The 22,481-nt window shown below is 39.5% G+C and overlaps 1 protein-coding gene across 6 annotated transcripts in view; it reads right to left on the reverse strand.

Moving 5' to 3' along the window:
* OSBP2 (oxysterol binding protein 2) overlaps positions 1 to 22,481 on the reverse strand; it is a 173,749-nt gene that overhangs the window by 60,890 nt on the left and 90,378 nt on the right. The window lies entirely within an intron of this gene.

Genomic DNA, 22,481 nt, shown 5'->3' on the forward strand with positions numbered 1-22,481 from the left:
CTGTAAACAAGAACCAATAAAAATAAATAGCTCACATACAATGTGTTAATAAAACTCAAAGGCAGAGAAATATAATATCTTGACACATCCGTTTTTTTTTTAAATTCTGCTTTTTCGGAGCGAAAATTCTGCATCAAGACAACATCAGTACCTGAGGCATCCCATGTCTTCGGCAGTCATATACTATCAAAAAAATATATTATATTATATATTTTCTTTATGTAATTTTGGATCTGGCAGAAGTAGTCTAGTTCTTCATGCCCCAACCTGCCCACCAACTGGTTCCTGTGAATGTGATTCTGTCTGCTATATACTGAGGCTCTGTGTATGACTGTGTGTTGTCTGTCATCTGCCCTAAGGATCTCCAATTACACACAATTCATCTGCCTCAGCCTACACCTAGGCCATGCTTCATGCTTAGTGGTGTCAAGTCATTGCTGTCACAAACTAAAGGAGGTAGCAACCCTGTAAGGTCCACGATGAGGTCCATATCCTGTATAGGGGAAAGGGGCATTGAAGCCCACTGTGACTTTTCGATACTCCAAAGAGCCTAGTGTAACTGCTACTATACTATGCTACTGTACTATGTAGTGAAATTTTATACTGCACATTGCCATATTACTCCATATTGCCCAAGCTGTGGTGATGATATAGCTATTGTTTGTATCGTCAAAATACTTTGATGGTAGATAATATGAAAATAAGTTGATGTCGACCTTTAGACTATAGTATTAGAAGCTGTGTTTGTTTTTTATATAACTATATACTTAAGGTTTTAGAACAATAAAAGACAATCCAATACAAAACAGAAGCAGGACAATAGTTCACTACATCATACAGTGTTAACTGAAGCTATATCAGAGAAAAGACCAACTCTGTTTAATAGTCACAGTACTGGATATTTGAGAGCTTTTCTACAAGATGGAATTCAATTTTTAGCTGGTTTAAGACCATGGGAAATAATCAGCAAAATATGAGAACTCTCAATAAGTGTCATAGCTTATTGAGACTATAGACTAATAGATTATTATCTGGCACACGGGGGCATCAGCAATTACCCAGTTACCTGCCTATGGCCGGAATATGTTTGGCAGGCCTCTTACACATAGAAGTTAATTGTAGCATGAAAGGCAGCGTATGTGCAGAAGCATACAGCACAGCGTCTTGCGGCTCTTTGCACTTGAGCCATAGGCACTCTGCTACCATATGGTGTCTCAACATGGCCCTATTAGTTAGAAGAACTGCTGTGTCAGGATTTATCTTTTATCATGTTGGGTAAGCATTCTACTACCTCTGGAGAAGACTACATCAGATATTTGCCAGTATAATTTCAGAATAAAGGACTGCTTGGGATATTCTTTCCTCCATAAATACCACCATACCTGACTATGGTTAGTGTAAGGATGATTTTTATTGCAACTTAGTTTAATTTATTTCCATACATCTGAACTCCAATATGGTCATGTGTGGCACTGTTCATGGAAGAACACAGCCACCAAGTTTTTGAAATCCTTGCCAACTTTTTTACAGCCCCTGGTTATAGCAGTTGTTGTGTGAGCAGCGCTATTTTACCATGATGTGGTTCCCTGTTCAGGTCTGATGGAGTTCACCTTCTTCTTCCAGGTGCATCTAAGTGCATTGTTTTGCGAACCAATTTGAAAGTAAAATCCCACGCTCAGTCCGAAGCAGTTGATCGTCCGGTGCCCGCCCCTCCATTTCTTTCGCATGTAAGCCAGCACAGCTACATCACAATCCGATTACGTGCGACACAATCACCTGTTAGGAACCTGTCACAGCCGTGCAAAACCCAAAAACGATGGAAAATCTGACAAAAGTGCGGCCGCGGACCCTTAGTAAATAAGCTCCAATGTGTTCACCAACAAGTGGTTGTGTTGTAGTGTGTCCTCTCAAGGCACTGTTGTCTGAAACTGGCTTCATTAAGAATGTGTGGACTAAACTATATATCATCTAAGTGGGGATTCAGCAACCACTGCAGCCAGATCCCTGGACACTAATGATATTATGCGTATAAAAGTAAAATAGCTAAGAGTTACCTATAAAGTCATCCTGTCAATGGCGCCTGGCCTAGTGGTATGCCAACACTTTAAATAATGGGAAAAGTGTGGGGCCATGTGTTTTCTTGAAACAGTCCAAGTCATTGTGATGGAAAAAAAAGAGACATTTCAAGCCGCACAATGGTTGCATTATGTAATAAATTGTTGTGCATGGTACAAGGAGCGTTACCCTTACCCCTATATTTCACAGCTCAGTTACTGGCGTAAATTCGTTTTATTTAGAACTGTACAGTGAACAAAGAACAGTGTGGACCATAAAGAACTATGTAACATGCTTCAGGACCTTGTGACACTTCCAATTTAAACCAAATCCTATTACGTTCAATGAATTACAGCCTAACAATTGCACAATAAAGGGCAAGGCTTTTCATACATAGCAAGGTCACAATTCATAAAGGAATATTGTAGAGGCTTTATGCTTTTAAAATGGTAATTTCCATCAATGTGACTCCTTGCATCTTATATCCCTTAACATTTATTATTCATGTTCGGTGGTTCTTGGCTTCCAACGCTATTACGGATCATACACAAAAGCGTTCATTTTTAATTGTTTTTCTTGTCTCATATATTCCTGGGTTCCCTGTTGAGGCCGGCTTCCAAGAAAAGGAATGAATCCTATGTACTAGAAGACAAAACCCAAGCAGTCATCTTCAGTATGCGTGTCTGGGAGCGGCACTCACACCACGGCTGTTCCCTTGCCAATGTCCCTGTCATGCACACAAAGCCTGCCTGGTACATTGGGAATAGTGACAGTCAGACTCTAGGACAGCAGAATTAATGAATTCCCCAGACGGCAAACAAAGCAATTTTTCCACCTGAAACCATTCGGCATGCAGAACAGCCCTAATGAAGCTTTAACGTGTTTACTCTCGGAAAGCCATGAAATGCTGAATCAACTCATGCTTAGAAGGCAATATATCCATTAATCTCCAGTACAGATCCAGCTACAGATTAACAGCAAATAAAATGAGGCCTATAACACTGGTTATACCGTGACTTATGTCTTGTCTGCAAAAATGCAGTATGTTCCTATAATTGTGGATGTTTTTTTTATAAAAAAAGGGAGGGGGATTAGGAAATGAGAGTCATAACAGAACCACAGGACTGGAGCATACCTTTAAATATTATAGATAATTACAAAAAGAAGATTAGGGGAAATTTATCAAAAGTGTCAGAGCAATACTGAGGAACAGTTTTGCTCTCAGACACTTTTGATAAATGAGGTCCATTGTTCTTCAATACAAAATGTACAATTTTAGGGCCTATTCAGGCAACAGCAAGGGGGCAATTTGAGTGGCTGTATGCCTATAAATTGGGGGGTGCTGAACATACACGATTTAGTGGGTATGACTGTAAATAAATTAGGGGGAGCTGTATATACATGATTTAGTGGAGAAATAAGTAAATAAATTGGGGTGTGCATGATTTAGTGGGAACGTATGTAACTAAATAAATAATTATTGGGGAAGTATAGAAATAAATTAGGAGGTGCTGAACATACATGGTTTAATGGGGAACTAAATCAATAGAATAGGGGTGCTGTACAGTAATGTTATATTGTGTATGAATGTAAATAATTAGGGCGAGCTGTATATTCATGATTTAGTAGAGAAGTATGTAAATAAATTAGGGGGTGCTGTATACATATGATTTAGTAGGGAAGTATGTAAATAAATTAGGGGTGCTGTATACACATCATTTAGTGGGGGAAGTATATAAATAAATTAGGGGTGCTGTATACACATCATTTAGTGGGGGAAGTATATAAATAAATTAGGGGTTTTGTATATTAATGATCTATTGGGTATGAATTTAAATAAATTAGAGGTGCTGTATATACAAGGGGGCTGTTTATAAATTTATTAGCTGATGCTTTGTATAACTATATTAATGGGGGCAGTATATAAATTATGAGCTTACTGCATATAGATTAGGGAGATGTTTCATATATGAATTATGGGCACTATATATAAATTCATTAGCAGGTGCAATATACTGTATGATACATAATTCTGCAGTAATAAGTCACGGCCGGGAGAAGTTATCATGGAGTTCTGTACCAGATGAAGAGTCTAACCTTCTAGTATGCGATAACTCTCAGCAAGTGTAATATTCACATAGTGTCACTGAGCCAATCCTGCCTTCAGACTGTGCTCTGATGTTGTGGCAGTGTTATCCATTGCTATCAATGTAGTCAGCACATTTTTATTAGGGGTTGGGTGCTTTATTAAAGGTTTTCCCTCGTGATTTTAGCAGATATTATAGCAGAGACTTAGGAAACTGGGTTTTTATAATTTTTTTTACAACCCAAGACCAAAGGTAGATTTCCATTTAAAAATAGATGTTCAGGAAAAAGAGGGTATATCCACTGTATTATGTGTTTTTATAGTAAATTATGGATCTAGAGCAGATAACTTTTTTGCTGCTCTGAGGTGATTATGTTAATCTTTTCTTGGTTTTCTTTGGTTTGTGTAAAAAAAAAAATCTTCGTGGGAATTTGTCAGAAGCCAAGGAATCATTAACACATTCGTACATGTACTTAATTCTTAACTAGCTTATCAAAAGAACAATGAACAATATTGAATATGAATAAAAATATGAATAACATAAACAATATATAAATAATATAAAACTTTCTGTACAAGCTAACCAGATTTATAATGAATAAAGTCCAAATTCCATGAAGTCTGTTATAGAGCAGGAGAAGGTGATTAGGTAGCATAAAGTGTTGTATCTATAGGCAGTGCGGTATGTTACATTATAGAGCAGGAGAAGGTGATTAGGTAGCATAAAGTGTTGTATCTATAGGCAGTGCGGTATGTTACATTATAGAGCAGGAGAAGGTGAGTAGGTAGCATAAAGTGTTGAATCTATAGGCAGTGCGGTATGTTACATTATAGAGCAGGAGAAGGTGAGTAGGTAGCATAAAGTGTTGTATCTATAGGCAGTGCGGTATGTTACATTATAGAGCAGGAGAAGGTGAGTAGGTAGCATAAAGTGTTGTATCTATAGGCAGTGCGGTATGTTACATTATAGAGCAGGAGAAGGTGAGTAGGTAGCATAAAGTGTTGTATCTATAGGCAGTGCGGTATGTTACATTATAGAGCAGGAGAAGGTGAGTAGGTAGCATAAAGTGTTGAATCTATAGGCAGTGCGGTATGTTACATTATAGAGCAGGACAGTGTCCAATCTGCAGGCAACATGTTAGAAAGCAGGAGGATCAGGCACAATCTACGCCCATTCAGACCTAAGATCAGGTCTGATCTAGCAGAGTTTTATGTTAAAGTCTCCGGAAGAGAATAAAGGCGGTCCCCTACTTAAGGGGACCGGACTTACAGACGACCCCTAGTTGAAGACAGAGCCCTCTGCCCACTGTGACCTCTGGTGAAGCTCTCTGGGCACTTTACTTTAGTCCCAGGCTGCAATGATCACCTGTAAAGTGTCTGTAATGAAGCTTTATTGATAATCCTTGGTCCAATTACAGCAAAAAAATGTTGAAACTCCAATTGTTACTGGAGCAAATATTTTTTTTGTCTGGATCTACAATTATAAACTATACAGTTTCAACTTACATACAAATTCAACTTACGAACAAACCACTGGAACCTATCTAGTACGTAACCCTGGGACTGTCTGTATAGTAAAAGCAGCAGGCTGCAGATATATGGTAGTAATGTAGAGATATAGAAATGGTCTGTATGTATGTTAAGTCCTCACACATTGTAAAATAAATACTTTACACTTTTATACAATACACTTTGTATAAATAAAATACAATGGGGCACATTTACTTACCCAGTCCAGTCGCGATCCTGCGGCACGTTGTCCGACGCTGATTCGGATCTGCTGTTATTCACTAAGGTCCTTGCGCCCGATATCCAGCAGGTGTCGCTGCTGCGCCGAGGTCCGCCGGAGTTCACCTTCTTCAGCCCAGTGCATGTAAGTGCTGATCTTGTGACACAAATTCTTTTTTAAATTCCACATTTTTTTCCACGCCCCCGATTTCTGTCGCGTGAAAGCCGGCACCAATTTCCCAAAATCCGATTGTGTGTGCCAAAATCCCGGAGCAAAACCCCGACGAAAGTGCGCGATTCGGACCCTTAGTAAATGAGCCCCAATATCTGCCCTCATTCTAGTTCTACAGGACTAGAAATACTGGTATCTATCTGATTTGAAAACATTTCTTGTGTGGCACCTTGGTAATGGACACCTTCTTAGTTCTATCAGCCGATATTATTTTTTACTAATTCCCAGGATTGCTTTCGACTTACTGATAGATTTCAGCTGGTGACATGACTTTCAATTACTTTTTGCATTTCTCTATCTTCATGTTATTCCTCATTATTACACACAATTTAATCTCCATGTGTCAGCAAATCATGTGGCACAGTAACACATTCACAATAGATTCTAACAATATACTGTATATATTCAGAATTTTAAATATTCTCCCCAAGGGTGCGGTAAGACGTTCAGTTTTTCAGATGCAGTTTTTGAAGCCAAAAGCAGGTGTGGATCATAATGGGTTGAGACAAATAATTAAAAGATGTTGCTCTTCTTCCTACTTTTACTCCATTCCAGGTTTTGGCACCAAAAACTGCATCTGTGTCCCTCAGGCTAAGGACACACATAGCAGAATTGTTAGCAGCAGTGGAATCGCCAGCAGCTAACTCACAGCATTTTACATCCTTTCCATATGTCACACCACAGTGGATAGGATTTGTACCAAGCCCATACATAAGCTGGGGAAAAGCTCGCAAAGTCAGTTAATTCTGCTGGTTCTTTATGTTCAAAATCAACCTTTGCAATGCCGAGAGTAAACCCTGAATGGAATATTTCTGACACTGTAGCCATAAATAAATTTGTCATGAATATCCTTTTACTTATAAAATCAGATACAGGCGGCCCCCAACTTAAGAACACCCGACTTACAGACGACCCCTAGTTAAAGGAAACCTACCATTTCAAATGGTAGGCGTAAGCTGTAAACACCTAGCACCAGCTCAGGGTGAGCTGGTGCCGGTGCTTAGTTTCGTTAGTTTTAAAACCGCGGTATCGCGGTTTTAACACTTTTTAAACTTTATAGCAAAAGCTGCTTCGGCGCTGCGCGCGATACCGCGGTTTTAACACTAACGAAACTAAGCACCGGCACCAGCTCACCCTGAGCTGGTGCTAGGTGTTTACAGCTTACGCCTACCATTTGAAATGGTAGGTTTCCTTTAAAAACAAACCTGCCTGTAGTTAAAACATGTTCCTTTTTGATCGTTTCTTTTTTCTGTATTTAATTTCTTTACATGAATATTGGGGCAGCCATTTTGTCTGTGCTGGTGTTAAACATTAAATGATGTGCTTTACCGCAGCCAAAAAAAACATCAAACTAGATTTATTAGGGCAGATTTATCTGGGCTTGTACGCCAACACTACGCCAAGTGTAGAGACGTGAAGGGCGCCGGGGTAGGCGGATGAGTGTGCGCTACCTACAGCATATGCCAAAGCCTCCTGATAACTTGGGTGGGGTTTTGCACCAGTGTATAATAAATTCTCCCATTAATGTCTATCAAATAGTGTCCTAGAGATATCCCCGTTACACGTGCAGAGGTTCAGGCAGCAATCCTTTTTGTATTTTGAATGTGTCACCTCTTTAAAATGAGTTTTAGCAAATGTTTTTATACAAAATAATTGCAGAAAACCTTTTTTCTCAGGGTTTTTGGATAGAACCATTCTTGTGTCATACTTTGTAGGAAATTATTCACAACTGGTTGTTACTACAGGCAGTCCTTGCGTTACATACAAGATTCTTGAGGTTTGTTCTCAAGTTGAATTTGGAACTGGTATATTTTATAACTGTAACTCCAGTCAAAATTGTTGTTGTCTCTATTGGATTTTCAAAATGTTTTGCTGTCGTGGGAACAAGGATTATCAATTAAGCTTAAATAAAGTAAAGCATCCAGAGAGTTTTACCACAGCCATAGGTGACACAGAGGTGCTTCTGTAACTAGGGATTGCCTGTAAGTCGTGTGTCCTTAAGTCCGGGACTGCCTGTAGTTGTACACTAGAGACATTGTTAATTTATGCATCAATATTTAGGAGAGATATTGTAAAATTACAGATATGTGGCTCATTCAGACAGACGTTTTTGACATCAGTATGCTATTCCTCATTTGTTCAGATAACATACTGTCCCATTGATTTTTTTTTATGGGTCTTTTCACATGTCACATTTTCACTGATGTCCAAAAAAAAAAAAAATGGATGGCACATGGATGACACCCTTATGCAGTCTGTATTTTCAAAATTTTTGCTAGCCAACCAACTAGGCTGGCAAAAAATACATTAGAAAACCATCTGTTTTTTTTTACATCCGTATGTCACTTTTTTTTTTTTTTTTCACATCCGCAATACAAATGTAAAAAACTGGATGTGGATAGACCCTTCTGAATAAGCCCTATCAGTGGCTTCCCCTCTTCCTCACACTTTTGTCACCAGTATCGGGAGCAGCGTGCAGGAGCCCTGTCCCCCTGGAATACTGCTATTTATGTGTTATCTAGAAATGGGGAAACTGTGAATGAACGCACAAATATATATCTCCTAACCAGACAGATGACTAATCTGTCACCTCCATCTACATACTGGATACATCACATATCACATCATTGTATTATTTTTTGCTTTAAAAGAATAAATTCTAAAAACCTTATGTTGATACTTAGAAACTAGGACTTGGACAAGAAACAGGTTGCTATGGTAACTGGGCTATTTTTAAGTCCATTACGTCATTTAATCTCCTTACTGAAGAAAACGAGATCTGCAGTTACCAGGTATCAGCCTGTTCTCTCACCGGGAAGATGAGCTGGAGGTGCTAAGGGACATAAATCTTCAAGCACAGACATACTAGATATTGTCATTTACCGCTTACCACCATCCATTCACACAGAAGAGACTGTGCATCTAGCATGTACATAGAGGGTTAGTAAGTTTCAAGAAAATCTACAAATACCACAAACCGACCATGTAATTGAAAACACAAAAAAGGGTATCAAGTCCATCTACACAAAAGCGTATTTCCTATTCTAACCTTTGTGGGCGTCATGTAATATAATAATAATTCTTTATTTATATAGCGCCTACAGATTACGCAGCGCTGCACAAAGCATGGCACATTGGTCCCGATCCCCAATGGGGCTCACAGTCTAATACCAGTATTTTTTGGAGTGTGGGAGGAAATCGGAGGACCCAGAGAAAACCCAAGCAAACACGGAGAGAACATACAAACTCTTTGCAGATGTTGACCTGGGTGGGATTAGAACCCAGGACACCAGCGCTGCAAGGCAGAAGAGCTATATGTATCTGTGTTACAGAAAGCTACAGGTTAATACCACCTCCTCTCTCTATATTCAACAGCCCGTGATCAAATAACATTATTAAACATAAATAATGTTCTGTATTTAATGACATCTATGTTTTTTTGTGAATATTTTTCATGAAAATGACATTTCTAGCAACTAAAAAAAAGTATATTCTCATTGAAGGATATTTTTTTTAAGAATGTAAGTACTGTCAAATGAAGTTTTTTTTATAAACCCTCGTTTCTGCCTACATCATGGCTTAAATGTAGAGATGAAAGGATCCGAAATTTAAGTTTGGAACCAGGGTTTGGGTGCGTCCCGAGTGACCTGGACATATTGCCGCATTGGCGGCCATGCAGCCTATACAACCAACTGACACCCCTCGCTACTTGCCTTAGATAGGATTTGTGAGGGGGACTCCCCTGGCCAATCACAGCCGTGGCTAGAAGCTAGGAGAGTCAATTTTCATGCACAGCCCCCAATCCAGGTTGTGCAGGATGCACCTGAACCCAGACCTGAACATAAAATTTGGATCCGCTCCTGTCTAATTAAAGGGAATCTATCACCATGATTTACCTACCCAAGTAGCCCCCTGTCCCCAGTATGTAGCCAGCAGCACCCTGTCCCCAGTATGTAGCCAGCAGGCCCCTGCCACCAGTATGTAGCCAGCAGGCCCCTGCCACCAGTATGTAGCCAGCAGGCCCCTGCCACCAGTATGTAGCCAGCAGGCCCCTGCCACCAGTATGTAGCCAGCAGGCCCCTGCCACCAGTATGTAGCCATCAGCCCCCTGGCCCCAGTATGTAGCCAGCAGCCCCCCCTGCCCCAGTATGTAGCCAGCAGCCCCCCCTGCCCCAGTATGTAGCCAGCAGCCCCCCTGCCCCAGTATGTAGCCAGCAGCCCCATGACCCCAGAATACAGCCAGCAGCCCCCATCCCCACTACATAGCCTGCCAGACCCCTGGCCCCAGTAAATAGCCACCAGCACCCAAGCTTCAGTATATAGCCTGCCAGACCCCTGGCCCGAGTATATAGCCTACAAGCCCCTTGGCCCTAGTATATAGTCAGCAGCCCCCAGCCTATAAGAAAATAAACAAACATTGTACTCACCTTTCCGCCGCCCCCCACAGGTCCTCTCCTTTCTTTGGCGATGCTGCGGCTCTGGCTCCATGTCCCTGTGCGTTGCCGTCGCATGCACCATGCCATCGGCTGCTTGCTGACATCATAGTGTGTGTGCAACCATCGCCACATACTATGATGTCAGCAAGCTCCCGACATCACAGTGCGTGTGACGGCAACACGCAGGGACAGGGAGCTAGAGCATCGCCGAAGAAAGAAGAGGACCCACGGGGAGTGTTGGAAAGGTGAGTACAGAGGACTGGAATATAAAAGCATTTTCTGCAGTTCTGTTGCTTCGACAGCACTGCCGCTTTGCTACCCTTGCCATTTCAGAAGCTTTGGTCAAAACTGTTGACAGATTCCCTTTAACAAAGATGTTTATTTCAGTCTGACAACACAAGAAAAAATTACTTTGAAAGGTTATATGTGTGTGGAATTAGACATTACTTAAAATGGAGCAACTAACAGTATGTGAAATTGTGATTTCCACTTATTTAATCCAAAGTAATAAGACTTATGACATTTTATCCCATAGTGACTATGAGGCAGGGTACACTGGGTCACCAGGCGATGATAGGGTTACATATGGCTCCAGAAAATGGAGGAAGAGCCTAACCGAATGACAAAATATGATTTAATTCAACCAATACTAGCTGTGTTCTTCCCGCAGATAATGAGCCGAGGATGGTAACAGGACCTGAATATCAGCGCCTAATGATTTCAGGCTCCATGCTAACCCTATTAATACAAGGCTCTGTTTGGTTGCCATAGAGATCTACAAAAAGCCACATCAGCATAGACAGAATGTCACCCAGCTCTGGGGAATCTATGCTACCTATTTGGTTCATTATAAAGATGAAGCTTCATTTAATGGTTCCCTCAGTGAAGTGAGCAAGGATATTCGCCAGCTACACTCACGAGGCTTATTAACACTGTACCAGAACAATTCTCATCACTGCTCTTTTGATGTTTTCTGTGCCTGTGATTGGCATAACAATTTAAGCAGCACTAAAGAAGATATCACTTCTTCTGGGAATTATGTGTGAGGACATAGAGGAACTCAGAAACATAATATAAACTCTGATGGAATGAAATGTTTGCATAAGTCTTCTATCAAAAAAAGCACAATTGTTACAAAGTTACTAAGACAAAAACCTTGGAAAGATATCGGGGAATTTACACCAAAACAAAATAGATTAAAAAGGTACGCAAAAAAAAAATGGTCACAAAGATATAAAAACAAAAAAAGAGGCTCTAAGGTTCCCTATTTTTCAGTGGCTCTAAGGGTTCTCCACTGGTCTTTACTTTCATATCTCAACTCAGAGGAAAATGCCAAAAAGTGTCTGCTTAGCCAATCACTGTTCAGAGAGATAATTCCACTACTCACTATGGCCGAGTCATATGTTACAAAATATTAACAAGAAAGTAGGAACCACCCTTATACATGTGGAACAGGAGCAGTGGTAGATTTCTGAGGCAAGAACTGTATTTTTTATATTTTAACTCTTTCCCAGCCTATATTACAAATTTCTCCAATAGCCAGTAGCATATGCTGTCACCATTGCCTTTGTCATCATTCTGAATCATTTCAGTAGTTTATAGAAGTTTAATTTCCATTATCTATCTCCCTGCCAGTAGTGTGTGGCGAGTCCTGTGGAGGGTCGGCTGCAGCCTGTGTGCCTGTGTCAGCCTCCTCTTTCCACACTCATCCTCCCCACTTCTTGTCATGTGCATTGAGAAGGCAAAGGAGGGAGGGGGATGGTGTGGAGGAGAGGTAGAACACATGAGAACACACAGGCTGCAGCTGCCCCTCTCCAGGGACTCACCAAACGCTGCTGGCAGGGAGAAAGGTAATGAGAATTAAACTTATATAAGCTACTGAAATTATTCAGAATGCTGACAAAGGCATGTTTAGTATCAGACTAGCATAGGCTATTAGAACCAGCAACTAAAAATGACATTCCTGGTAAACGGGTTACTCAATTTATTTTACCATATTTATTATATTTACCATTTTTATTATATTGCTTTGCACTGTATTTATTAGCTTGTTTAGTACTCCCTTGCTCCCACTTTCCAAAGTTTTCTAGCTCAATATGATAAAAGTTTTATTGTTAAGAAAAGGATAAAACTGTCACTAAAAATATACTGGGGAAAAGGACAAAGCCTTCAGGTTTGGACGGAATGTTTTGAACAGACTGTCAAATGAAATACAAAAAATGTCTTCAAATATTTTCCATAACCAGACACAGTAAACTGCATTCTCAGAAGTCAAATACAATTTCAACTTTTATTTCAGGATTTTACCTGACACAGCAAAACAAGTTTCTATAAGCATTCCCAAGAGTGACCTGCTGCTGAGACCTTTAGCTGTCAGTAAGTGTGTAATTCTTCTACAGCACCCCCACAGGAGAAATTAAGCATTACACAGTCACTCACTTAGATGAATAGGGTGGACATTCCAGGTTCTCCAAGTGCAGAAAAGCTCTCTGTAGCGACTCTGGCCGGAGGCTTCACTGGAGATCCATTTATATTAAATTGAAATTCTCCAATAAGGCAGAATTTCTAAACCAGACAGTCCCTTACGGCTAAGAAAAAGAAATATAATTCCTTTATTTATACGCAGATTACGCAGCGCTGCACAGAGCTTGCCAAATCAGTCCCTGTCCCCAATGGGGCTCACAATCTAATCAACTTACCAGTAGTGTGGGTGGAAACCCACCCAAACATGGAGAGAACATACAAACTCTTAGATTTTGACCTGGATATATCGCATATACATACATACATACATACACCACCCAGAATATATTATTGTCAGATTAAGTTGTAAATTCAAAACTGGGTAAAAAGTGAAACTCAAAACTTTATGTATATGGCAATCTGGAGGTCACCTCCTTTCTGCATATTGCAAATAATAGGTGGAAATGAATATTTGTTAATTTAGCATTTGTGATATGTACCAGAGGTAAACACAGGGAGTATTTTTTTTATATATGCCACTCTATAGCTAAATAACGGTCATTGGTGAAATTACTTGTAGTGGCCCAACTTAGGGAAATATCATAGCCCTGTATAAATCCTGTAGGGATTATTATTAAATCCATAGGTTTTTTTAGGTTTTAGAACTTGTATGCAGGTCGAAACAGGTATATTTAGGAAGTGTAACCCCAATAATTTTTGTGACAATAAAGCTTTATTACAGCTTCATTACCTTGCAATTGATCATTTCAGACTAAATGTTTGCAAATTAGCAGCAGAGAGCTTCATAATGTAAATAAAAGATATGCCATTATTATACTGCTATTAGGTCTTAGATAGGTATTTGATGCATTAAATATTTTTCCATATTACAATCAGGGGTGCACCAGCCATGAGGCGAGTTGAGCCTCTTGCCTCAGGCAGCACCACATACAGCAAGGCATTTAAAAATAATGGGGTACATTTACTAAGGCCCTTGTGCCAGTTTTGTGCATGTACTTCTAGGTCATAACTGCTTGCAAAGGTATTTAAGAAGTGTCTGAGACACTTTTGTGTCGCACGCAAACATTTTGTGGTGCAGCTGCACTAGGCATCATGCGACACAAATTAGGGGGAGTTCTGGTGCTCAGTCTGACCTTGCGCCAGATTTATCATGCAAAGTTAGACATAAGTGTGTCGCAAGCCCTATGTTAATGGTGCAACAAAAAAAAGTTGATGAACTCTGTCAGGCCAGTGCAGGGAGCACCAGATTCATGATTTCTGGTGACATTCTTCATGAATCCTGGTTCTTATGACAGTCCAACATTTTTAAAATCCAATTGCCACAGAGACCAAAAAATATTTGGCTGGGGTTACAATGATAAAATAAACAGTTCCGACTTACATACAAATTCAACTTAAGAACAAACCTACAGAACCTAGTAAGTAACCCAGGCACTGCCTGTACTGTAGAAGAGTATCAGTTCAGAATCCCATTTGTCAAGTGTCACAGCCTATAAGCAGTTTGCTATGGAAAGATTATCCTCATTTAATGGAGTACTATTGTAATACAGCACATAGTATATCCATACTCTTAATGCCAGGCTTTTGAGAAGATCAAACTAAAAGGAGATTATTCAGCAGGATAGAAGCTCAACCTTGTGAGCAGTAGAAAAAATACCATGGAGGTGAAATGATCAAACCCTGCATGACTGAAATATGGTGGCAAAAATACTGTAATAAGTTGCTGAGAGTTTAACATGAGAACAGGTGTCTTCTGTACCACAAATAAATGGAGCGGCAGGTCAGGCATGTGCACCTCACTCCATTCAATTTCCATGGCAGCAATAAAAGTGTAAGCGCCTATCACCGCCAAAGAGATGAACAGAGCAGCAAATGCATATGGGAGCAGCTTCTCTGTTCATTTGGGGGTACAACACATCCCTGTTCTCATGATCTGTATGGGTCCCATTGCTAGGACCCCCACTGATAAGAAAGCCTGGTCAATCCCTTTAAAGGTGCATCAAATTTTATAGGATGTTCGATACATTTGAATTTTAGCAAGATTAAAGCAAAACTTGACACAGCCTGTAATAGATATAATGCAAAAGTCCCATTGCTGTTATGGCAACTAAACAGCAACTACCCCACCTTCATTCCAAGAGGCGCGGATCTCTGATGGAGCCATCCAGATTATCCAAAATCAGGAACCACAGTCTGAAATAACCGCTGCATCTAGGGAGTTAAAAGCAGCCATTGGCACTGTCACTGACAACATCTAAGTGACATGGCCTCAGCCTTTGTCCCCTAACACAACGTTAGGCTTCTGAGAAAATTGCTGCTCATTTCACCTTAACCCCTTCTGGTCTAAGCCATTTTATGGCCTTAGGACCAGCCATGACATTTTAAATTTGCCCTGTGCCATTATAGGAGGTAATAGCTTTGCAACTCTTTAACATATAGGGGGATATTTATCATATGCTGGCGCTCGTGCGCCAGCGTATGATCACCCCGCCACTGCAAATTCGCAACCCGATAGATCAAGAGGCTTCGGCCAGCAGCGCAGCGTTTATCCTACGCCAGGCAGGGCCTGGCGTAGAAAAAAGCGCAGCCGGCGACTTATACTTCAAAGTAATAGAAATTACTTTGTGTTTAGTTATGAAAAAAAATTGAAATTTGCCAAAAATTTCAAAAAATTATTCATTTTCAAAGTTCTAAACTTTCTGCCTTTCAGGCAGATAGTCATAGCACCCATGTAATTTTATAGATTACATTTCCAGAATGTCTGCTTTACATTGTCATAGGGTTTTTATGCAAACTCCCACTTTTCTAGGTTGTTAGGAGGTTCAAAATTTTGGGTGCAATTATTCTCATTTTTATGAAAATAGCCAAAACCCTTAGTTAGAGGCACCTGCTCAGGTTTAAGTGACTTTGAGAGACCTAAATAGCAGTAAAACCCCATAAATTATGCTATTTTAGAAACTACACCTTTCAATGTGTGAAAAATCAACTTTAAGAAGTTGGTTAACCCTTTAGAGGTTTCACAGGGGTTAAAACAAAATGAGGGGTAATTTACAAGCTATTTTTTATACAATAATTTTGGCCAAAAACTAAACTATCACCAAGTAGTAAATGCTGAAAAACTCCACAAAGTTTGATACCCAATTTCTCCTGGATATGAGGATGCCCCATATGTTGTGGTGACTGCTGTATGGGCGCACAGCCGGGCAAAGAATGGAAGGAGCGTCATTCAGAGAAGATCTGCAGCGTCACATTTCACAGGCTATAAAATGTTTATTTTTTTGTAATTTGGACGTATGAGGGATTATTTTTTAATTCTGGATTTTTATTTCCTGGAACATCATTTACGGGGGGTTAAATATCAAATAATCATATTTTATTAACTCTTTCTTGGTGGTGGTTACAAAAATCATTAATTCGTGTTCATGGTTTTCAGCCTTTCTTTCACAGGGATTTCACAGTACAATAAGAATAATCTGTTATGTTTATTCCATGTGTCATCACGATTACGGCGATATGCCATTTATATAGTTTTTTTATGGTTAATTTGTTTTGTAGAATATAGAACTAATTTTGTAAGAAATTAGCTTGTTTTTGCATTACCATGTAACAATGGGCAGAACATTTATATTTTTTTGTTTACAGAGCTGTTTTAGAACTTATTTTTTGCGGGACAAGCCTTACTTTTTCTTGGTACCATGTCGGCGTAAATGTTACTTTTTGATCACTTTTTATGAATTTTTTTATGAGGTCAGATGTGAAAATTCTATAATTTTTGTGAGTTTTTTTGCTTTTTTTTACTGTTTTATTTTGTCTTCGATCACTTGTTCATTGTAATATACTACAATACTAATGTATTTAAACATATGACATAGTCAGCCTCTGCTGTTATTTTGCCATCCTGAGTATATATATATTTAAGTATATCCCACGTTATCGGTTTAATCCACGGAATATTATTTTATATATTATTTTATAATTTATTGCATTGGGTTTATCACAATCATTTATATTGTATAAAGATATTATATCCGCCTCAGCCTCCTCTTTTTCAGCTTAGATAAACATAGTTTTGATAACCTATCTTCATAAGATCTTTTATTTCCATAACTCATCTACGTGCATATGCCGGGGGCTGTTTTGGGGTGCTTTTTATATAGATTTAATGTAAGCGGAGATCCTTACATAGTAGACTTTACCCTCAGGATATTTTGCATATCAGATGATAAAAATTTACAACAACATCCCCCTGCATATTTCCATATAAGGATGCCCAGGCTCGGTAACTAGTATCTGATAGACTTTCATGCACATTTTTATTAATGAAGTTACTAACTAACAGAGCGTGTTCTTCACATCAGACATCCTGTCTCTTCTATTCCTAATTAAACCCTCTAATCACATAAGAATAGAAATCTGGAACACTTGAGTGAGAATAAAAAACCTTCATGATGCCCCTCAATGTTGGAATGAAGAAATGTGTAGATTCTATAACACAGGAGGAGACGTAGAGACTATTGTGGCTGAAACAAATCTGCAATAATAGACATGATTTCTCCCTAAAGGGCATGTTGAGCCAGCACTGAAAATAGTATAAGCCAATGAATATGGTGTGTCTCGAGCTCTGCCAAGGTCAAAGAAACCAATGTCAGGAGCCTACGACAAATATTTCTGAGCATCTTACAGAACGGCACCAGAGGCTATTGCTGTTCAGCTGATGTTTTTGTGTGTTGAAGTGAACAGGAAAATCCATATTAAGAGTTTAATAAATGCTACGAACTGGTACTTCCAATTTTTTATATATGTAAACGTATGATAAATGTGCAGGGGGCACACGTTGGTGTCTGTCCTAAATATCACAGATTTAGTTTCTTTCTTAAAGGCTACATGCAGAGGAACGTACATTTTGGATGTGTAATATCCATGGTTATTTAACAGCTAGTACCATAGTTTCTACAGCCTGGTGTGTGAGGGGACTGCCTGAGACAAAAATGATAGAGTTTGTGGTCGAGTAAAATGTCATCTGCGGGTCATATGTCATCGGCAGGTAAGCTCCAGGATATATGGGGCAATATTTTGTGGTTCAATGTTTGCGGCCCATGAAAAGTGCATATGTGCTATGCGCATGATTCATCAAACAATAGTGTGAAAAACTCTAGCCTGACTAGGAAAAATTTATAAAATGAGACAAAGGGGCAGATTTATCAATCAGTCTAATTAATATTAAAAAAACAGTGCAGCTTCACCAGAATCAAAAATGAAAAGCCATCATTTATTACAATTTTTTGAGTGCACCTGGTTTTAACAAGTTCCAATAACAGGTAAATGAAGACTTTGGGGCAGATTTATCAAGCATTCTGAAAGTCAGAATATTTCCAGTTGCCCATGGCAACCAATCACAGCTCAGCTTTCATTTTACCAGTGCTCATGAATATTTTAAAGGGGAGCTGTGATTGGTTGCCATGGGCAACTAGAAATATTCTGACTTTCAGAATGCTTGATAAATCTGCCCCAAAGTCTTCATTTACCTGTTATTGGAACTTGTTAAAACCAGGTGCACGCAAAAAAATTGTAATAAATGATGGCTTTTCTTTTTTGATTCTGGTGAAGCTCTTTTTTTGCATCTTTTTTTTAATATTAACTGTATCAGTGTTTCCCTGTGTTACAACCATTGCAATACACCTGCTGACACACAATATTAATCTGAGCAATGAACTCAAACATACAAAGGATGATGATGAGAACAGGGGGTTCAATGTGGTCCCAGGTACTGCTCCCCAAGATGAATGGAGCAGATGGCTGCGCATATCCGTTCTCCTCCATTCACCCCATCGGACCCCCGTTCTCATGATCCATGAGACCCCCACCGATCAACAAGTTAGAACCTATCCTGTGGATATGGCCTAACTTGTTTGGTGGGAAAACCCCTTTATGCATGTGGAATTTCCAAAAATACATGAATACAAGTGCGGAGGTATGTTCGGGCCTCAGCCGATTGCATATGTATTTCTATGGAAATGCATGCAATCGGTAACCAGAACCCAGTCTCTTACATTAAAACAATGCAGGACACCGGGTTCTGGTATGTGTGACCGCACCCTTAAAAGTCTAAATACCCGCGCCTTAACCAGTATAATCCACAACAAAAAAAGCCTATTCTGGGTTGTTTTAGCCACAGAATTCCACACGTGTTCTACTAGAGAGACACTACTACACAAATCACCCATTGGTCAATATATGCTTATTGCTATTTAGGGCAGTATGTAAGGAGTGGCGAGCTTTTGCAATACCCTTATCTCTCACACTCTTTAATTTCAGGATGAACCCATAATGGCAAATGTTTACTAGCCAAATAAGTTATCCTCAGAATTCTTCTACTTGACTTCCCGGAAGCTACAGCATCAATAACCAGCAAGCCACCTCCAGCCACTCTAGGTACAGTATCTGGGAAACATGTGTATCATCCCTGTGACCGAGATAGTGTTTGAATAATCCTCTTTCCCTCCTAACCTGTCATGCAAATATAGGAACAAGCAAGACAGATTGTATTTCCCATATATGAAAAACTCCACCTTTACCCTTGCGTTGTAGTTACAGATGCTTCTGTCTTTTTGACTCTGCATGAAAGACTTTGTTATCCAATATTTTAGATAAATCACTAAAATGAGCTTAATGAGCTTCTGACACAGATGTGAACTTTATTCAAGACAGACCAGCCTAGCCTAGCACGGAAAATTTTCCAAATGCCAATTTATGTTACAGGATGACTTATGTTTTTACATAATATATCCCAATGTATTATCACGGTACTGTGACATCAATATGCTTGTTATTGTACAATGATTTGGCTGCGTTTACTGTGACATCACTGTGTTTATTGTCTCTGTGTACGGTGACATCACTGTTTATCATCCCTGTACTGTGACATCACTGTGCTTATTATTCTATTATGACTTGGCTGTGTTTATCATCCCTGTACTGTGACATCACTGTGCTGCTTATTCTATTATGACTTGGCTGTGTTTATCATCCCTGTAATAAGCACAGTGATGTCACAGTACAGGGATGATAAACAAAGCCAAGTCATAATAGAATAAGCAGCACAGTGATGTCACAGTATTATATTATGACTTGGCTGTGTTTATCATCCCTGTACTGTGACATCACTGTGTTTATTGTCCCTGTACCGTGACATCACTAGCCCACATTTATTAAAGCGTTTGCACCAGTTTTCTGACTATGAACTGAAAAGAATGTGTAAACTGACAAGACAGAAGAAATGTGCACCTAAAGGGCGTGTTAGTGTTCAGTCGGAGTTTGTGCCATATTTATCACTGACGCGGCCCACAAATCTATCTGTACCACAATTCTGCATTTTGAACAAAGCGAACCAAAAAATGGTGTACACTTCCAGAGCAGTTTAGCGGGCGCCAGATTAATGAAGACTGTGCACCAGTTTTGATTAACCTGGTGCACTCTCTGTACTCTGACATCGCTATGCTTATTACTGTGTTTCCCGTCCCTGTATTGTGACATCACTGTTTCTCGTCACCTATACTGTGACATCACTGTGTTTCCCGTCCCTGTACTGTGACATCACTGTGTTTCTCATCCCTGTACAATGACATCACTGTGTTTCTCGTCCCTATAATGTGACATCACTGTGTTTCCCGTCCTTGAACTGTGACATCACTGTGTTTCCCGTCCCTGAACTGTGACATCACTGTGTTTCCCGTCCCTGTACTGTGACATCACTGTTTCTCATCCCTTTACTGTGCCATCACTGTGTTTCCTGTCCCTGTACTGTGACGTCACTGTGTTTCTCATCCCTGTACTGTGACATCACTGTGTACTGTGTACTATGCCACTGATGGACCACCAACTCCTCAGCCAGGTTAATACCAAATTGCTTGTTAAATTCATGAATCTGGATTTTTTCCTTTTTAATAAAATGAATAAGAAATAACTTTGAATTGATAAATCAATATTTTGTGAGCATGTTTCCCACAGTTGAATGAATTGTGGTTGCAGATAATATTTTCCAAATGTTATGAATTTCTGATACTTCTTGCCAAGATTTTAAACCATGGAAAACCAACACTTCTTGTCTCTCTAGGCCCACTAATTTCTAAGCATCATCAGGTCTTCATTTTTCCAAATAGAAGGCATTATACATCCTAGGAACATCTGCCCATATATCAAGTCCCACAGCACCCATGACCTTGTTGTAGATACAAAACTTCATTTCCATGATTTAAAAATGTTAAAGAAAACAAATTTATTTTGGCATAAAAGAGCAAATCTCTTGGAAGCCATAGACCTGGATGGCAGACCCCCACCCCTTATAGGAGCACCTATTTTAAAAAAGTGGATTCTATTTTTTTTAAATGTGGATTTTTTTGTGTTGCCCTTAAATGTTTTTAAACCTCAACTTGCTCTTTACAAATTTAAAATTTTACCCCAAATACCATCCATCACCCAGAAAAATTGAGGGAGGATAGAAACGGAAAGACAAAAAATTATAATTAATGAAAAAATTGATTATTTATTATTAATGAACTGTGTACAAGTGGTATATGTATGACTTGTTACATTATATCAGAACATGAATTGTTATATTATATAAAAGCACTATCCTGTGAGAAATCCTGTACAACTTTTCCGTTCACTGACTGCAAGCAGAGAGGGATTGAAACACAAAGGCTCACACTTTTTAAGACTGGGTTTCTGGAGGCAATCTCAGAAAGGAATACGGTATATGATATTGTCTGAAGGTGCATGGTTCTACACCTAAAACTGTACCATTTTCAACTTGTTAGAAAACACTTTCTCACACCATAGTCACCATACACCATACTCATTTTTTACTTAATTGTCATATATTATTTTGGGAAATGTCTTTATTTATGCTAATTTTGGGGTAACTACTTACCAAGAACCTTTTACCCTCCTCCACATATTCCAACTTCTTGTACCCCTTAAAGGAAACCTACCTCTTCCGATGGTGGTTATAAGCTGCAAATGCTGTGCACCAGCTCAGGGTGAGCTGGTGCCGGCACTTATTTTCGTTATGTTTTTAAACAGATGTAAAGCGTTTAAATGCTTTAGTAATCTTTATATACAAGTAGCTTCACCGCACCGTGGTACGCGCTCGGCGCACTGTGCTCGCGACCACTTCCTATTCAGGCGCACGAAGTGGTCATGCACACGGTGCACCGAGCACGGATCAGCTCTGAGCTGGTGCACGGCATTTGCAGCTTAGAAGCACCATCGGAAGTAGTAGGTTTCCTTTAATATGCATCACTTGATATAGTCTATCCCAGCCCAGGGCCACTCACCTGCCTGTAAAGGCTCTAGATTAGTCCTGGAATATTGGGACAACGTAAAACCACTGATTTCTCAGCAATGGATAACAGTGTCCAAAAACATTGCTTCAATTTTCATTATGCAAACAATAACATTT

This window comes from Engystomops pustulosus, chromosome 1 (assembly GCF_040894005.1).
Source record: "Engystomops pustulosus chromosome 1, aEngPut4.maternal, whole genome shotgun sequence".
In the NCBI taxonomy this organism is placed as follows: Eukaryota; Metazoa; Chordata; class Amphibia; order Anura; family Leptodactylidae; genus Engystomops; species Engystomops pustulosus.